The following is a 17,204-nucleotide window of genomic DNA, read 5'->3' on the forward strand; positions in this document are numbered from 1 at the left end:
TGGGCGAGCCTTGTGATGAAGTGTGTTAGATCGGTGCGCTACCAGATTAAGGTGAACGGAGACTTATCCGAGCAATTTGTGCCATCTCGAGGGCTTCGGCAGGGGGACCCTATATCACCATATTTGTTTGTGATCTGTACTGAAGGACTGTCGGCAATGCTCAATGATGCCCAACGTAGAGGTGTGTTTAGTGGCATTCAGATTTGTTCGGGTGCTCTGGCTATTTCGCATTTGTTCTTCGCTGATGATCCGGTCTTACTTATGAAAGGAAAAGACAGTGAGGCCTTGGAACTCAAACGCATCCTTGAGGTCTATGAGAGGTGCTCTGGACAGTGCGTCGATCATGAGAAATCGGCCATTATGTTTAGTAAGAACAGCTCAGCTAGCACTAAGGCAAATGTGAAAGGAGCCACAGGCATTACTAGTGAGGCCTACAACGAGAAATACTTGGGTCTCCCAGTGTATATTGGACGGTCCAAGCGACATGCGTTTGCATACTTAAAAGACTCTATCTGGAATCATATGCAAGGATGGAATGAGCGCACTTTGTCTCGGCAGGGCAAGGAAATTCTGGTCAAGGGAGTGGCGCAGGCGATCCCAACCTTCGCCATGTCAGTGTTCTATCTTACTAAAACCTTCTGTAAGGAGTTAAGCGCCATGATCGGTCGGTACTGGTGGAGCCAGCAGGAGAATGACAATAAGATCCACTAGATAAGCTGGCAAACACTGACAAGGTCGAAGGGCAGAGGAGGGCTCGGATTTAGGGATATCCATGACTTCAACATCGCCATGCTAGCCCGTCAAGTGTGGCGCCTTCTCCAGCAACCGGAGAGCCTATGTGCACAGCTCATGAAAGCCAAATACTACCCAAACAGCAATGTGTTAAGGGCCGAACAAACGACTAATATGTCCTATGCGTGGCGTAGAATTTTTCATGGCATTGAGTTGGTGAAGCAGGGGGTGATTTGGTGTGTGGGCGACGGGCAGCATATTCGGATATGGGAGGACCCGTGGATCCGTAGAGCCTGGTCGCGAAGGGTGATCACTCCGAGAGGTGGTAGTCTGTTGACCAGGGTTTCAGAATTAATCGATCCTGCTACTGCCAACTGGGACGAGGACCTGGTCAGGGACACATTTTGGGAGGAGGACGCCAATCTTATCCTTCAAATGCCGTTGCGGGAGGGAGCTGAGGATTTCATGGCCTCGCACTTCGACCCCAAGGGCAATTTCTCAATCCGTCAGGCCTACAAACTGAAGCGGGCTCTCTCCGAGGCTTCTACAGAGGGTAGTGAAGGTGCCCCACAAGGGGTTGGTAGTTTAACAGATGGGGGAGATGGCAAGTGGAAAAGGCTCTGGAAAATGCCATGCCCGGGGAAAATCAGTCACTTCTTGTGGAGAATAGCACACAATACTCTTGCCACTAAGGACATATTGTGCAGGAGGGGTGTGAAAATTGAGGACCACCGATGCTTTCTTTGCAAATCTAGACATGAGTATGGGAAACACTTGTTTGTTGAGTGCCAGGAGATCAAGCAAGTGTGGAGGGGACTGAACCTCGAACATGTAAGACAACAGCTGGCGGACTGTACTTCAGTTGATGAAGCTCTGAACAAGCTGTGGGAACAGGCAGAGAACGTTCGTATGCAAATTATTGTTATGTGGTGGCAGTGGTGGACTCAGCGGAACAAGGTGCGAGAGGGTGAGAAGCCTTTGGAAGCCGACCAATTCGCTAGTAGAGCGGCATGTACAGCTGCAGAGTATCGGCAGTGTTTCTTTAAAGCGCCCAAGCCAGCTGAGCAGAGACAAGCCTGGCGTCCCCCACCCCCTGATGTGATAAAGCTAAATGTGGATGGAGTTCATACTCCTGGGAACCAGCATGGTGCATGGGGGGTACTGGCCCGAGATAGCACTGGCACAGTAGTAGCTGCAAGGGCAGGGCGTGTGGAGCATGTGGCCGAGGCGTTTGACTCTGAACTACATGCAGTAGTGAAGGCAGTGGACCTGGCGGCGGAACTTGGGATGACGAGGCTGATAATCGAGACGGATGCGATCCTAGTCAAGCAAGCCCTCAACAAGAGTACACCAGATTTCTCACGCCAGGCTCATGCAATTGCAGATGTCAGAGCTCAAGCTAGCCTTTGGTTTTTAGCCTGCGAGTTTGTCCACTGTAAGCGAGAGGCAAATATGCCTGCACACCATCTAGCCCAGCTTGGCTCGTTACTCCCTCAGGGAGGAGTTGCTGTTTTTGATGATGATGTTCCAACTCATGTAGCTGCGTCTGTAATGGACGATTTAGCCCAAAACGTTGCGTAATAAAGCTTTAGGCTTACTTTCAAAAAAAAGCTATGCTTGTATATAAATATGCATAGATTTTTGGATATTCAAGAGCCGAGGCCAAAACTTATTTAATACTACAGTAGTACATATGACAAAATAACTCTTTCCATACATGCTTGGCTTTTAGGTGTTCAAAAGTTAGGACCCATTGACAGTGGCGTAGCCAGCCCAATACACTAAGGTGGTTCATTAATAGAAATATTAACATAAATTATTTATTTTTCAAAGAAATGTTTATTTTAGTACATTATATACAAGCTATGGGGAAATTCCAGGGTGGTCCATGGACCACCCTGGCCAGCCCCTAGCTACGCCACTGCCCATTGACCCGTAAACTACGCCAAGAACATAGTTTCTTATTTTAAGGGAATCAGCAGAGATAATTTAGTAGAGAACGTGAAACATTTCTTTTTGCGGGGTAGAGAACGTGAAACATGCATGGAGTGAAATTGCAAAATTTGGTCATGGTCGCCTTTTTTCGACAGTATATGTAAACCAACCTACACCGTCACCCAGGCCGGCAGTGGAAATGATAAACTCAATCTTATGCCTTTGTATGTGAGTGATGGCCCCACATGTTATACTGTACTTGCCATGGCGCCATTATTGGTACACGCAGCTTCAAAGGTGGTTGAAGTAAGCCATGTGCAACAGTGCAAGTATTTTAACGCAGCCAGAGTTTGAAGGGATAAGTGTGCTGATGTAGCAACCGAATTAACTAAGGACCGCCTCTGTGCAGGATTAACGCATGCAAGCTGGTTTTTCTTGTTATGGCGGCAACTAGGGCCGGATCGCACGTCCCAAACTGCACATCACACAAATCCGTGGACCGTGGTCGCATTTTTTCTTTCTTATTCCTGTTTTTTTTTTCTGAGGGAACTTTCTTATTCCTGTTCTGAGAACGTGATAGCATTTTCTTTTAATACAGAAACACTATCTTTTGCGGCGAGTAGACAGAAACATTTTATTAAGCCTGAACCAGACTGCCTTGGAGACAACATTTCGTGGGGCTGGAACATTTCCCTAATACTTCTGCACCAACTTCGTACAGCACACTAGATTTTGATTTGAGAACGGTCATTATTTTATGGAATTATTAATAAATTCAGGTGAATTATGATTTCTTTCAAATAAACTGTTATTTCACAGTTGATTTTTTTTGGGGGGGGGGGGGGGGGGGGGGTTCTAATTGGTGTCGAATTACTTGATCAAATATGAGAATTCAAACTAAAAAGAAGTGTCACACTCGAGTTATACAGATGCAATCCAGTTGCCTCCTCCCCAATTAGGGTTTCTCTGCCTCCCCCAGCGCTACTGCCGGTCTGCCTCGTCTGTGCTGGCTTTAGGACCATGGAGACGCGGTGGATCCCGGCCCTTGCTGGTGGAAGGGATCCGTTTTTAGATGTGTCTTCGAGATTTGTTAGGGTTTTGTGTCCTCCTCAATAAGGCGAGACAACTGCATCTCCCTGAAGATAGAATAAGGTTCTCCCGGCCCGCCTAACCCCCCGTTCTGATAGTGTGTCTAGTGTCATCGGTGGGCGTGTGGAGGTGTGTCTCCAATAGATCTGTCCTTGGTGGATTTGCTCGGATTTGTTCGTCATTCGTCTATGTTTATGTGTCTTCAGGTTGGATCCTTTCGATCTATGCTACTCTTCATCGACGACGGTTGCTATTCTGATGCTCTGGTTCTAAGCGGTCTTAGCACGACAACTTCCCGACTGTCTACTACAACAAGTTTTGCCTAGCTCCGGTGAGGGAGGGGCGATGACGGCGGCGCGGCTTCAGCTCGTCTCAGTGCTTGTAGTCGTCGCTAGGTAGTCTACGAATCTGGATGTAATTTTTCTTATTTCTGGTGTTTGTTGTACTATCATGATGTAACGCCCTCGATGCGGCTATAGCTCCCACGTGTCGAGGCACGACTTAGAGACATAACCGCGTTGAAAGCAATGTCGCAAGTTAGGCAATCATCACAACATCCCATGTAATGTATAGAATAAAAGGGGAGAAACATAGTTGGCTTACACTCGCCACGTCACATCAAAGTACATAAATAACATCCATCATACAAACACTCATGGCCCGACTACGGCGCCAAAATAGAAGAAAACCCAACATGCGACAAGGCCCCGAATCAAACCCCAACTAGGCACCACTACTGATCATCAGGAAAAGACACGTAATATCGCTGAGAGTCTTCGTCGAACTCCCACTTGAGCTCGTACTCGTCACCTGGAGCGGAATCACCTGGACTTGCATCTGGAGTTATAGTATCGGTGAGCCACAGGGACTCAGCAATCTCGCACCCTCGCGATCAAGACTAGGAAGGGGTAAGGAAAATATATGTGGAGCTGCAGCAAGCGACTAGCATATATGGTGGCTAACTTATACGCAAAAGAGAGCGAGAAGAGGAGGCAAAGCGCGAGCGAGAATCTAGAAGAACAACCTGCGCAAGCATAACTCCAACACCGTGTCCACTTCCCGGACTCCGCCGAGAAGAGGCCATCACGGTAACACACACAGTTGATTCATTTTAATTAATTAAGGTTCAAGTCATCTACAACCGGACATTAACAAATTCCCATCTGCCCATAACCGCGGGCACGACTTTCGAAAGTTCAATCCCTGCAGGGGAGTCCCAACTTAGCCCATGACAAGCTCTCACGGTCAACGAAGGAATAGACCTCCACCTGAGACACTCCGATCAGACTCGGTATCCCGGTACAACAAGACATTCCGACCAGGTTAAAACAAGTCCAGCAACACCACCCGAATGTGCCAACAAATCCCGATAGGAGCTGCACATATCTCTTTCTCAGGGCACACTCAGATGAGCCAGACGTCGGGTAAGCCAGCCCAGAGTTGCCCCTGGTAGCCTCGGACATCGCTCAGTGGGACCAACACTCAGAGGAGCACTGGCCAGGGGGGTGAAAATAAGATGACCCTTGAGTCTGCAGAACCCAAGGGAAAGAAAAGGGGCTAGGTGGCAAATGGTAAAACCAAGGTTGGGCATTGCTGGAAAAGCTTTAATCAAGGTGAACTATCAAGGGGTTCCCATTATAACCCAACCGCGTAAGGAACGCAAAATCCGGGAACATAACACCGATATGACGGAAACTAGGGCGGCAAGAGTGGAACAAAACACTAGGCGAGAGGCCGAGCCTTCCACCCTTTACCAAGTATATAGATGCATTAAGATAACGTAGCAATATAATGATATCCCAACAAGTAAATAAATGTTCCAACAAGGAACGGCCTCCAATCTTCACCTACAACTAGCAACGCTATAAGAGGGGCTGAGCAAAGCGGAAACATAGCCAATCAACGGTTTGCTAGGACAAGGTGGGTTAGAGGTTCAACATGGCAATTGGGAGGCTGTCAAACAAAAGGTAGGCATCGTAGCATTGGCATAGCAAAAGAGCGAAGCAACTAGCATAGCAAAGATAGTAGTGATTTCGAGGGTATGATCATCTTGCCTGCAAAGCTGTCAGAGTTGACTGGATCCTCACAAGCAAACTCAACGGGCTCCTCGGAAGCGAACTCGTCTCCCGGCTCTACCCAAACAAGACAAACAAGCAACAAGGACACAATCAACCACGTGCAAGACCAAACAATAAGATGAATGATGATATGCTATGCGGGATGCAAAATGCAAGATATGACAGAAAATGCATGAACCTGGCCTCAACTTGGAATTCCAAGGGTGCCACTGGAAAGATGAGATGAAATCGCTTGAAAATGATATAAAGATCATCGGAATCGGAGTTACGGTTTGGAAATGGCAAGCGTTTCAAAAATGACACCGGTCTGCGATTTACAGCAAGTAGGCATCTAAATGCAATGAAATGAACATGCTACAGCACCCAAACATGACAACAAAATACATGGCAGGGATGCACACAAGATGCTTAACAAAATACTAGCACTGAGCCACGGCCAATTCATCCATTATGAGGTTCAAACAGGCATGGCAAAAACGCAAATGCAAAACAGATTCCAGACTTAGCGAAATTAACACTTGTCTGAAATTTCAGATCACGAAGCCCTCTTCGGAGCAGCAAAACAACATGATACATGACCTGATTAAGACAAGTAAGAACATGGCATGGAGCTACTCAACAAGCTTAACAAAAGTACCCAAAGTGACCTGGGGCCAAAAGGGTTCACAAAATATATTAACGGGCACACGAACATAGCTAAAACACAATCAGTTTTCAGACTTAGTGAAAACTGAGACATGCTGAATTATAACTCACGAAGGCATGTAAACGAGCTCGATGCACTCACCACGGTGCAAGTCATGGCAAGAAAAGCATACATCCATTAATAAGGCACAAAATTCTAGCTAGACATGGCAAGAACAATGGCATAGCATGCACGGATCAACTACAATAACATCGGCAAAATCGCAAACGAGTTGACGATCTGCCCAGATTCACCACGAAGCAAAAGTAGAGCTCGATTGACTCAAACTAGGGTACTCCATAATTGCAAACAAAGACACGGATAGATAGAGCATAACAAGATTAACAAAACTCCTTTACTGATCATCCTCAAAAGAGGCACGGATCACTAGGAAACAAGCTGAACATATGGCATCATGAACTAAATAATCCCAGACTTAGTGAAAACAACTAAGTCTCTGAAAACAGATTTCCCGGGTGCCTCTCTTTGCAAGCTTGCACAAGTCACCACACACATCCTAAAAATGCATGGGTTGCACCTTTGGAAAGAAGACAAAATCCTTAACAAAACATATGAAGGACTCACAGGCATATCATGCACACAATAATCATGGCAAAAATGACAAAAGTCTAAGATGAACTAGCAGATCTGACAATTTACTCACGAAGCCTCCTTATAACAGCATTTTGGGAATCAAGATGATATCAAATGAAAATAAAGCAATGGAATGAAATGATGCACTCGCCGAGGCGAACATTTTGGTATACTATATGCCCAAATCGGAGCTACGGATGTGGAGATACGGCAGGTCAAAGTAGGCATAAAAATTAGGGTTAGGAGGGAAAGTCAACCGAAAATATCTCCAGATCCAGATCTGCACGGGTTACGAGGATCGCCGGGGTGCACTGTTCGCCGGAGTTCGTCGGGTCGCCGGAGTAGGGGAAGAAGCCGGGGAAGGAAGGAGCTCGCCGGGGCCGGCCGGACTTGGCGCGGGGCGGCGACGACCTGGCGGCGGCGAGACGACAGCGAGGGGCGGCCGGCCGGGCGGCGGGAGGCGCGGTCGCCCGCGGTGGCGCGGTGGTGGCCCATGGCGGCGCCGGTCACCGGGCGCGAAGACGAAGGGCGGCGGGCGCGCGGGTGTTGGGCGGCGGCGGCTCGGGCCTCGGGGGCTCTCCCCGGGCCGAGCGGGCTTCGGCGGCGGCGGCGGGCAGGCATGCCACGTGGCGGAGCAGGGTTGGCTGGGCGCGGCAGGGCGGTCGCGTCCGGCCTGGCGCGGACACGTCCGGCGGCGGCGGGATTTTTTTAGGGTTTCGGGGAGAGGGAGAGATCCAAAAATGGAGGGGTCTATTTATAGGCATAAGTGGAGCTAGGAGAGTCCAAATGAGGTGCGGTTTTCGGCCACGCGATCGTGATCGAACGCTCTAGGACATGGAGCAGAGTTTGGTGGGTTTTGGGCCAAATTGGAGGGGTGTTGGGCTGCAACACACACGAGGCCTTTTCGGTCCCTCGGTTAACCGTTGGAGTATCAAACGAAGTCCAAATGGTACGAAACTTGACAGGCGGTCTACCGGTAGTAAACCAAGGCCGCTTGGCAAGTCTCGGTCCAATCCGGAAATGTTTAATCCCCACACACGAAAGAAAGCTAGAAATGACCACCGGAGGAGAACGAAGCGCCGGAATGCAAAACGGACAACGGGGAAAATGCTCGAATGCATGAGATGAACACGTATGCAAATGCAATGCACATGATGACATGATATGAGATGCATGAAAATGAAAACAACACACGGAGACAAAGACCCGAACCCGAGAAATAAATATAACTTAACGCCGGAAACGGCAAGAGTTGGAGTACAAATTGGGAAAGTTATATCCGGGGTGTTACAACACTCCACCACTATGAAAAGATCTCGTCCCGAGATCTAGGACTGAAAGAACTCTGGGTACTCAGAACGGAGGTGATCCTCGCGTTCCCAGGTAGCTTCACGGTCGGAATGGTGTGACCACTTGACTTTGAGAAATTTGATTGACTTGTTGCGAGTCTTGCGTTCAGTCTCTTCAAGAATAGCAACTGGGTGCTCACGATAGGAGAGATCTTCTTGGAGCTCAATGTCCTCGAAGTTGACGGTGCGGTCAGGAGTCTTGAAGCACTTTCGAAGCTGAGAGACATGGAACACGTCATGAACATTTGCAAAGTTTGAAGGAAGCTCGAGTTGATAGGCGAGGTCGCCTCTCTTGCTGACAATCTTGAAAGGTCCCACGTATCTAGGGGCAAGCTTCCCTTTGATACCGAAGCGACGAGTACCTTTCATAGGAGAGACACGGAGGTAAACATGATCTCCGATCTCGAAAGCCAAATCACGGTGCTTACTATCATAGTAGCTCTTCTGGCGGGATTGGGCTGCTTTGAGGTTATCACGAATGACTTTGCACATTTCTTCTGCTTCTGTGATTAAGTCATTACCCAAAAGCTGACGTTCACCGGTTTCAGACCAGTTGAGAGGGGTACGGCACTTCCTGCCATACAGAATTTCAAATGGGGCCTTGCCCGAACTTGCTTGAAAACTGTTGTTATAGGAGAATTCAGCATAAGGAAGACAATCCTCCCACTTCATGCCGAAGAAGATCACACAAGCCCTGAGCATATCTTCAAGAATCTGGTTGACACGCTCGACTTGACCGCTTGTTTGAGGATGGAAAGCAGTGCTGAAGCGGATGTAGGTGCCCATGGCCTTCTGGAAAGAATCCCAAAACTTGGAGGTAAAGATGCTGCCACGGTCTGAAGATATCACTTGAGGAATACCGTGCAGAGAGACAATACGAGAGGTATACAGTTCCGCCAATTGAGCTGCAGTGATCGACTCTTTGATAGGCAGAAAGTGAGCCACTTTGGTGAGTTTGTCGATGACAACAAATATAGCATCATTGCCACGCTTGGACTTTGGAAACCCAGTCACGAAGTCCATTTCAATGTGGTCAAACTTCCATTCTGGAATGGCAAGAGGTTGGAGGAGACCTGCTGGCCTTTGGTGTTCTGCCTTCACTCTTCTGCAGACATCACATTCATTCACGAATTGAGCGATCTCGCGCTTCATTCGAGTCCACCAATAAGCTTGCTTAAGGTCCTGATACATCTTCGTGCTCCCAGGGTGGATGGAGAGGAGAGAATTGTGAGCCTCGTTCATGATCACTTTACGAAGTTCACCTTTGGGCACAACAATACGATCCTCGAAGAAGAGAGTGTCCTTGTCATCAAGGCGGTAGCATTTGTACTTGGACTGACTCTTGGCCATCCCAATCTTCACCTTTTTCACCATAGCATCAAGAAGCTGGGCTTGGTGAATCTGGTCTTCTAAGGTAGGAGATACTTGAAGGTTGGCAAGGAAACCTTGAGGAACAACTTGCAGATTAAGTTTGCGGAAATCTTCACAAAGCTCGGGTTGATAAGGCTTAAGAATCAGACTGTTGTAGTAAGCCTTTCTGCTCAAAGCGTCAGCAATCACATTGGCCTTGCCTGGAGGGTACTCAATACTCGGATTATACTCTTGAATCATTTCGACCCATCGAGTTTGCCTGAGGTTGAGATTAGGCTGAGTGAAGATGTACTTGAGACTCTGGTGATCAGTGAAAATGTCCACTTTTCTTCCCAATAGAAGATGTCTCCAAGTCAACAGAGCATGCACAACTGCCGCCAACTCGAGATCATGAGTGGGGTAGTTCTTCTCATTAGGCTTCAACTGGCGAGATGTATAAGCAACAACTTTCTTCTCTTGCATCAATACTGCGCCAAGACCTTGGAGAGAGGCATCACAAAAGACCTCGTACGGCTTGGATTCATCAGGCGGAGTTAGAACTGGAGCAGTGATCAATTTCTCTTTCAAAGTGTTGAAAGCAATATCACATTCCGGAGACCAAATGTACTTGACGTGCTTCTGAAGAAGATTTGAGAGAGGCTTCGCGATCTTAGAAAAGTTTTCAACGAATCTTCAGCAATAGCTTGCGAGACCGAGAAAACTGCGGAGTTGCTTCACGTTCTGAGGAGGTTCCCAATTCACAATTGCAGACACCTTCTCAGGATTCACGGAAATGCCCTTGGCAGAGATGATATGACCAAGATAAAGAACCTCATCTAGCCAAAATTCACACTTGAAGAACTTGGCGTAGAACTGATGTTCCCTGAGCTTATCGAGAACCAAACGCAAATGCTTGGCATGATCTTCCTTGTTCTTTGAGAAAACTAGAATGTCGTTGAGATAGACCAAAACAAAGTCATTGGTGTAGGCATTGAAGATGAGATTCATCATGCGAGAGAACGTCGGAGGAGCGCTGGCGAGGCCAAAAGACATGACAGTGTATTCATATGAACCAAAGCTTGTTCTGAATGCTGTCTTGGGAATATCTTCTTCACGAATGCGAATCTGGTGATAACCCATACGGAGATCAAGCTTGGAGAATACTTGGGCGCCTTTGAGTTGTTCGAACAGCTCATTGCTGTTGGGAAGTGGGTATTTGTTCTTGATGGTCTTCTTGTTCACTGGACGGTAATCAACACAAAGTCGGTCCGTTCCATCCTTCTTTTTCACAAAAAGAACACCACAACCCCACGGAGAAGAACTAGGCCGGATAAGACCCATTCTTTCTTGCTCATCGAGTTGCTTTTTCAGCTCCTTCAACTCTTCAGGTCCGAGCTTGTAAGGACGCTTGCACACAGGTTTCGTGCCAGGCTCAAGTTCAATAATGAATTCCACTGGCCGGTGCGGAGGCATTCCTGGGAGCTCTTCTGGAAAGATGTCTTGATATTCGCAAATGACAGGAATTTGAGAGATGGCATCCAATTCACCCTTCTCATTGAGAGAAAACAGACGGATAGTATCATCACGAGCGGCAAAGACAATTACATCCTCAGACGAATGAGTCAATTGAATCTGCCTGGCTGCACAATCAAGCTGAGCCTTGTGCTTAGAAAGCCAATCCATCCCGAGAATAAGATCAATACCCGAGTCACCGAGAACCACCGGAGAAGAGAGAAACTTGTAATCGCCCAATGTGATAACAACATCTGGGGCAAAAGCGCTAGCATTCATGAATTTACCCGGAGAAACAACAGATAACTGTCTAGGAAAATCTTGCAAAGGCAACTCATGCTTAGAAACAAATGGCCTCGAGATGAAACAATGTGATGCACCCGTGTCAAAAAGAACTTTAGCAGGAATATCATTAACAGGAAGGTTACCCATGATCACATCTGACGAGTCCTCTGCCTGAGCTGCATTCATCAAATTGACCTTGGCGGACTTGGGGTTATGCTTGACCACAGCTGTACTTGCCGATCTTACAGGAGGAGGAGGAGGAGGAAGACGCCTCTGGTTGAAACACTTGTTGGCATAGTGACCCTTCTGTTGGCACTTGTTGCACGTGACCTCTGAAAGCGGACGGTGATACGGAGCACTCGATCTTGGAGCTTGAGACGAAGTCTTGTTCTGAAAGCCAGGGTTGGGTGGGTGGGAAGAACCACTGCCACCTTTGCTCTTCTGCTGAAACGGCTGACGGAACGGAGGAGGAGGAAGCCAAAACTTCTGTTGCTTGTCCACTTGACTAGAGGAAGAAGGAGTAACATCTCTGACTCGCTTCCTAGAAGCATCACACCTCAACTGAGCAGCCTCTTGCTTCAGTGCCATGTTGTAGAACTCATCGTATCTCAAGGGCTCAAAGAGAACAAGAGCGAGCTGAATATCTTCTCTAAGACCACCCCTGAACTGATATATCATGCTCTTCTCATCAGGCACGTCCTGCTTGGCAAAGTGGGCGAGCTTCTGGAACAATTTGTTGTAGTCATAGACAGACAAAGAGCCTTGCTTCAGATTGCGGAATTCCTCATGCTTGCTTTCAACCACGCTGTGCGGAATATGATGAGCTCGGAAATCTCGACGGAAATCATCCCAAGTGATAACACGTCCACCTCTGGAATCCTTGTACTGCTGGAACCATTCTATAGCTTGATCTTTGAGTTGGAAGGAAGCGAACTTCACAAAGTCCTCAGGCCTGACGTTGCTGCACTCGAAATGCTTACACAGATCCACAAGCCAATCGTCAGCATCGGTTGCCTCAACACAATTGCTGAAAGTCTTTGGCCCATTAGTAAGGAACTGGTTGAGTGTAGCAAAGTGACTCTGATTGCTGCCTTGATTCCCTTAACTGCCTTGATTGCGCTCTTGGAGAATTTGCATGATCAGCTGTGTGTTTGCATTGGTTGCGGCCATCACAGCTTGCCATGCCTCTGGAGGAGGTGGAGGTGGTGGCGGATCTTGATTCTGGTTCTGACTGGTGCTCTTAGCGGGAGCCATCCTGAAGAGGTTGACCACCGTTAGCACATTGATAGATAAATATTGAAGCTGAATCCAACGGAATGAAAATTGCAACATATAGTCTTCACATCCGAACAAAAAGAACGAATGCATTCCTCTTAAAATGGTCACATATCCATAAATTGAGAAGCCACGTAGAATTAAGGTAGAGAAATAAATCAACAAGGTACGGATCAAGAACGAATAATCGGTAAGAAATCCCAATCTCAAACCAATATCCGTGGAAGAAGAACTAGAGCTACTAGAATTCCCACCTATGAAACTCCCGAACCTTTCCGGTTATGCAATCAGGTGTTGGGGATACAGGGGAAGCATAATATCTCACCCAAACTAGCAAATCCTACATCCAGCTGTATCCATCCTTCAACACATAACCAAGAAACCTTCAGAAACCATCTACCTCAACCTTCGAAAAGCATCCGTTACACAAGTTATGGCGATACTCCCGAACTCCCGCCCCAGTACTGGGTGGCGTCGAGGTTATCTCACCAACGAACTGCATAAAAGAGATTTTCGATGTCGGCGAACATATCTCAAGTATTCCAGAATTGCAACGATAAAATTATGATGACAACACCTCAGAGCTCAACTCCCTGGGACACTTCCACTAAACCCCTGACAGGAGGCACCAAGTCAATGTTCTCATCATAAGCCATCGGAATGATTTCAAGATACTCGTGTGATCCTAAAAATTTTTTTAGTGAAATTTGAGAAGAGAAGAGTCAAAACTCTACGTCAGGATGCCTTACCAGACCGATGAGGAGACTGGGAAGTAAAAAGAATTCCTAAGCTCTCTGATATATAATTCCTAAAGACTCAAAACATTTTTCTAGACACAACTCAGCTGCTAAAATGATCAAGGAATGGGGCTCCTAAGGTCGGGGAAGGCTCTGATTACCAACTTGTACCGCTCTCGATGCGGCTATAGCTCCCACGTGTCGAGGCACGACTTAGAGACATAACCGCATTGAAAGCAATGTCGCAAGTTAGGCAATCATCACAACATCCCATGTAATGTATAGAATAAAAGGGGAGAAACATAGTTGGCTTAGACTCGCCACGTCACATCAAAGTACATAAATAACATCCATCATACAAACACTCATGGCCCGACTACGGCGCCAAAATAAAAGAAAACCCAACATGCGACAAGGCCCCGAATCAAACCCCAACTAGGCACCACTACTGATCATCAGGAAAAGACACGTAATATCGTTGAGAGTCTTCGTCGAACTCCCACTTGAGCTCGTACTCGTCACCTGGAGCGGAATCACCTGGACCTGCATCTGGAGTTATAGTATCGGTGAGCCACAGGGACTCAGCAATCTCGCACCTACGCGATCAAGACTATTTAAGCTTATAGGAAGGGGTAAGGCAAATATATGTGGAGCTGCAGCAAGCGACTAGCATATATGGTGGCTAACTTATATGCAAAAGAGAGCGAGAAGAGGAGGCAAAGCGCGAGCGAGAATCTAGAAGAACAACCTGCGCAAGCATAACTCCAACACCATGTCCACTTCCCGGACTCCGCCGAGAAGAGGCCATCATGGTAACACACACAGTTGATTCATTTTAATTAATTAAGGTTCAAGTCATCTACAACCGGACATTAACAAATTCCCATCTGCCCATAACCGCGGGCACGGCTTTCGGAAGTTCAATCCCTGCAGGGGAGTCCCAACTTAGCCCATGACAAGCTCTCACGATCAACGAAGGAATAGACCTCCACCTGAGACACTCCGATCAGACTCGGTATCCCGGTACAACAAGACATTCCGACCAGGTTAAAACAAGTCCAGCAACACCGCCCGAATGTGCTGACAAATCCCGATAGGAGCTGCACATATCTCTTTCTCAGGGCACACTCAGATGAGCCAGACGTCGGGTAAGCCAGCCCAGAGTTGCCCCTGGTAGCCTCGGACATCGCTCAGTGGGACCAACACTCAGAGGAGCACTGGCCCGGGGGGGTGAAAATAAGATGACCCTTGAGTCTGCAGAACCCAAGGGAAAGAAAAGGGGCTAGGTGGCAAATGGTAAAACCAAGGTTGGGCATTGCTGGAAAAGCTTTAATCAAGGCGAACTATCAAGGGGTTCCCATTATAACCCAACCACGTAAGGAACGCAAAATTCGGGAACATAACACCGATATGACGGAAACTAGGGCGGCAAGAGTGGAACAAAACACTAGGCGAGAGGCCGAGCCTTCCACCCTTTACCAAGTATATAGATGCATTAAGATAACGTAGCAATATCATGATATCCCAACAAGTAAATAAATGTTCCAACTAGGAACGGCCTCCAATGTTCACCTACAACTAGCAATGCTATAAGAGGGGCTGAGCAAAGCGGAAACATAGCCAATCAACGGTTTGCTAGGACAAGGTGGGTTAGAGGTTCAACATGGCAATTGGGAGGCTGTCAAACAAAAGGTAGGCATCATAGCATTGGCATAGCAAAAGAGCGAAGCAACTAGCATAGCAAAGATAGTAGTGATTTCGAGGGTATGATCATCTTGCCTGCAAAGCTGTCAGAGTTGACTGGATCCTCACAAGCAAACTCAACGGGCTCCTCGGTAGCGAACTCGTCTCCCGGATCTACCCAAACAAGACAAACAAGCAACAAGGATACAATCAACCACGTGCAAGACCAAACAATAAGATGAATGATGATATGATATGCGGGATGCGATGCGGGATGCAAAATGCAAGATATGATAGAAAATGCATGAACCTGGCCTCAACTTGGAATTCCAAGGGTGCCACTGGAAAGATGAGATAAAACCGCTTGAAAACGATATAAAGATCATCGGAATCGGAGTTACGGTTTGGAAATGGCAAGCGTTTCAAAAATGACACCGGTCTGCGATTTACAGCAAGTAGGCATATAAATGCAATGAAATGAACATGCTACAGCACCCAAACATGACAACAAAATACATGGCAGGGATGCACACAAGATGCTTAACAAAATACTAGCACTGAGCCACGGCCAATTCATCCATTATGAGGTTCAAACAGGCATGCCAAATACGCAAATGCAAAACAGATTCCAGACTTGGCGAAATTAACACTTGTCTGAAATTTCAGATCACGAAGCCCTCTTCGGAGCAGCAAAACAACATGATACATGACCTGATTAAGACAAGTAAGAACATGGCATGGAGCTACTCAACAAGCTTAACAAAAGACCCAAAGTGACCTGGGGCCAAAAGGGTTCCCAAAATATACTAACGGGCACACGAACATAGCTAAAACACAATCAGTTTTCACACTTAGTGAAAACTGAGACATGCTGAATTATAACCCACGAAGGCATGTAAACGAGCTCGATGCACTCACCACGGTGCAAGTCATGGCAAGGCAAGCATACATCCATTAAGAAGGCACAAAATGCTAGTTATACATGGCAAGAACAATGGCATGGCATGCACGGATCAACTACAACAACGCCGGCAAGATCGCAAACGAGTTGACGATCTGCCCAGATTCACCACGAAGCAAAAGTAGAGCTCGATTGACTCAAACTAGGGTGCTCCATAATTGCAAACAAAGACATAGATGTATAGATCATAACAAGATTAACAAAACTCCTTTACTGATCATCCTCAAAAGAGGCACGGATAACTAGGAAACAAGCTGAACATATGGCATCATGAACTAAATAATCCCAGACTTAGTGAAAACAACTAAGTCTCTGAAAACAGATTTCCCGGGTGCCTCTCTTTGCAAGCTTGCACAAGTCACCACACATATCCTAAAAATGCATGGGTTGCACCTCTGAAAAGAAGACAAAATCCTTAACAAAACATATGAAGGACTCACAGGCATATCATGCACACAATAATCATGGCAAAAATGACAAAAGTCTAAGATGAACTAGCAGATCTGACAATTTACTCACGAAGCCTCCTTCTAACAGCATTTTGGGCATCAAGATGAGCTCAAATGAAAATGATGCAATGGAATGAAATGATGTACTTGTCGAGGCGAACATTTTGATATACTATATGCCCAAATCAGAGCTACGGATGCAGACATACGGCATGTCAAAGTAGGCATAAAAATTAGGGTTAGGAGGGAAAGTCAACCGAAAATATCTCCAGATCCAGAACTGCACGGGTTACGAGGATCGCCGGGGTGCACTGTTCGCCGGAGTTTGTCGGGTCGCCAGAGTAGGGGAAGAAGCCGGGGAAGGAAGGAGCTCGCCGGGGCCGGCCGGACTTGGCGCGGGGCGGCGACGACCTGGCGGTGGCGAGACGGCAGCAAGGGGTGGCCGGCCGGGCGGCGGGGAGGCGTGGTCTCCCGCGGTGGCGCGGTGGTG

The sequence above is a fragment of the Triticum aestivum genome, chromosome 6A, assembly GCF_018294505.1.
Source record: "Triticum aestivum cultivar Chinese Spring chromosome 6A, IWGSC CS RefSeq v2.1, whole genome shotgun sequence".
Lineage (NCBI taxonomy): Eukaryota > Viridiplantae > Streptophyta > Magnoliopsida > Poales > Poaceae > Triticum > Triticum aestivum.